Source organism: Sciurus vulgaris (assembly GCF_902686455.1).
Source record: "Sciurus vulgaris genome assembly, chromosome: 15".
NCBI classification, from domain to species: Eukaryota; Metazoa; Chordata; class Mammalia; order Rodentia; family Sciuridae; genus Sciurus; species Sciurus vulgaris.
This window is the reverse complement of record NC_136476.1, coordinates 53,350,548-53,353,810: the sequence shown is the minus strand read 5'-3', so window position 1 is coordinate 53,353,810 and position 3,263 is coordinate 53,350,548.

Below are 3,263 nucleotides of genomic sequence, written 5' to 3'. Positions count from 1 at the left end.
ACTTTGAGTTTCATGCAGGGTGAGAGACAGGGGTTTTAATTAATTTTGTTACATGTGAATTTCCAATTTTCCAAGCACCATTGTTGAATAGGTTCTTTTCTCCAGTGAATGTTTTTGGTGCCTTTGTTAGTATGAGATAACTGTATTTATGTGGGTTTATCTCTGTGTCTTCTATTTGTATCACTGTCAACCTTATATCCTTTTAGCTAAGTTACAGGGGTGTAGAGGACTTAAAACTTAGTCTGCACAAAACTGAGTTTAGCTTTCTAAAATATTGGCTTTGTTATTCATCATATTAGCCTTTTTCTATTGAATCATCATCATCCTTTATTACTAATGAGGGGAGCCTCCAAATGTCAACTTTCCAGGATCTTTCAAGTACAGATTCTCAGCCCAAAGAGGTGTGTCTTCTCTTTGCTCCTGGCATAAGCCATGTGCATTGTTTTTTTTGGCTAACATGCCTTTGATCCATGGTCTTATTAATAGCCAAATTATATCAATCCTTTCAGGTCTTTCTCTTTTGCAAAGTTTTCCTCACTAACTCCCAACATGATTTTTCTGCTTTGGATTTCCCTGAGCCCTTGTGTATGCAGCATATATTTTAATTAATTTCACTCAATTAGCTATAACTGTCTAGTATTTAAAGTTAGGCTATAAGGAGTTTAATCAGAATTTTAACAAATCTGATTCCAGTTTGTGCTTTCTAATAAATAAATAAGCCTCTCAGTACACTCTGTAAAAATCAGATGTAACAATGCTTTACATTTAACTGGTTTATCTTAAGTTGGTTAGAATCTTAAGTTGGTTAGAATAAACAGAATCTTAATAGCATTACAATTTTTTTCCTTTTTTTTTTTTTTGTTGTTGTAGTAATGTGGGGGATTTAGTTCAGAACTGCACATCTACACATGCTAGGACAGTGCTCTACCACTGGGCTATCCCTCTAGTCCTTTTTTTTCTTTTTTTAATTTTGAGATAAGATCTTGCTATGTTGCTGAGGCTGGCCTCAAACTTGCGATCCTCTTGCCTCAGCCTCCTAAGTAACTGAGATTAAGGGCATGTGCCACCATGCTTGGCTATAGCATTATCATTTTTTAAACTTTATTCACTTAAGTAAATTTCTAAGAAATCCCCTCAAAAGGAATTCTGTAGCATCTTTCCAATAAAGATAATAAACTCCTTCAAATGTAATTACCCACTCTCTGAATCTTGAATCAAACTACTCAAAACCATTCTAGGGTAAATGCTACTCCTGAAAATGTAAGCCTAAAGAAAAGGCTTGAACATCTAGGAGTTTACCCCTGTACCACTCGGGAAAAGATACTGAAAGCTCAGTTTCAGATACTGATTTAAAAAACCAGTGAGAAAACAGGCTATATTACACAAAATTTACTTTACAACAAATAGTCATTATCACCAGTAGACTTGAACAGGTACTGTTATTTAGGATTTATAATGCAGGACCCTTCTCCTACATTAAAATGCTCTTGCTTCTCTTTGTTTCTAAATAACATATAAAAAAACCAAACTGAGTCTATATTATCTTGAATAATTTGGGACATCAGCGTTCAGTATCAAAATAAAAAATCCTCTTGTCATGTAGACTTTTGGAGAATAGTTACTTAACTCTAGTTCAAATAAGGGAAAGATAGACTGAAAACCAAACTGTTCTTATTTCTATCATAGGACAGTGTCTCTCTTACCTTTCCTGTCCCGTCCTTCATCAACACATACTGGTAGACTCCTAGGGCAATGCAGAAATCCAGACAAGAGAAGGAAGCACACTAAAATTATGGAGGGACAGGCTACAGGAGATGGACAGTGTCAGACATCATGTGGGAGAAAAGAAGGAATTATCATAGTTAGCCACTTTGTTCAAGAGAAACCCAAACTGGTAACATCAAAGGTAGAGAGAGAGATAAGGGGGGGGACGGAAAAAAAGGACTTTTACTTCTTGGTAGCAAGGTTTCTTTAATAAGAACAGGGAAAGAGCTATAGCTAATTTGGAAATTTCTTCAAAGGAACAGATATAACTTAGCAAACAATACAATGGGACAAAAGATAAATAAGGCTTTCCAGTTTAAAAATGTTAAGAGATATAATTATAGGCTTTGAGAAAAAAAAAAAAAACAAAAACCAAAACAAAAACAAACCAGAAGTATATAGAAGCAGTTACGAGTTATTCTATCTTCTCCAAGAGAACAGACTATTAAAAGTAATGAGAATCTTAATGTTACATATAAAAATGATGAATGAGGGGCATGGGAACTTATGTCTCCTTAATTACATGACCTTATACTAGGAAAAACAATAAATTGTCTCATTTAACAATGGGGTTCTAGAAAATGAACATTTTCGCATTAGAGAAATCTCCTGCACAAATTTGCTTGATAGAAAATACCTCCTCTACTTCTGCTTTAGTGTCTTCCCTGTCCAGACAGCACAGTGCTTGAAATTCCACCAGTGGGAGATGAGAGTTTCAAATTTAGTACAGACTTTGTAACAGTATTTTCCCCCAAATGCAAGATGTTAGAAAGTCTGAAGTTACTCATACTAGCAGTGTGATTTTATTTCTTTGTTTATATTTATGACAGAGATTTAAAAAAAATGCCTAGATAGGTCAAGGAGATAAGAAAGGGGGCAAAAAGAGGATACAGAACTTAGGAAAAATGATTTCAGAATCTTAGGCAAAACCAGCTGCTTTGTTTTAAAAATATTTAGGTTAAATTCATTGTATGTTAGATTAAGGCATTTCTTTAAAATTAATACTTAATTTCAACAAAATTAATTAAAGTCATACATTTCTAAACAAAGCAATGACATCTTTGTAAAAGTTAAATTTTCTGTAAAGCAGAAGGCAGTTGGTGTAAAAATGAACTCACTTTTAAAATTTAAGTGATTTTTGTCAATTCTGGTAACATCTGAATAGGCTACCCATATTTGCTAAATAAAACGCATACCTCATATTCCTTTTCTGCAAACTTTGGAATATCGTCTTTGAAGATGCCTAAAAGCCAACACATTTCTCCATTAATTTATTATACATGCTATTTAACAAAGACAAAAAGGAGCACAAGTTAGTATATGTCAATGGCTGGTGTAGTATTTTTTTATTTTATTGGAAAATCTTATACTCCAAATATTTTAAAAGTTCCTAAAATACAGCAAATTTCATGCAATGACTTTAAAACAAACAGCACCCCTAGGATCTATTCAATATGCTAGCATTTCACTCTAACTTTTTATGGTTTAATCACACATAA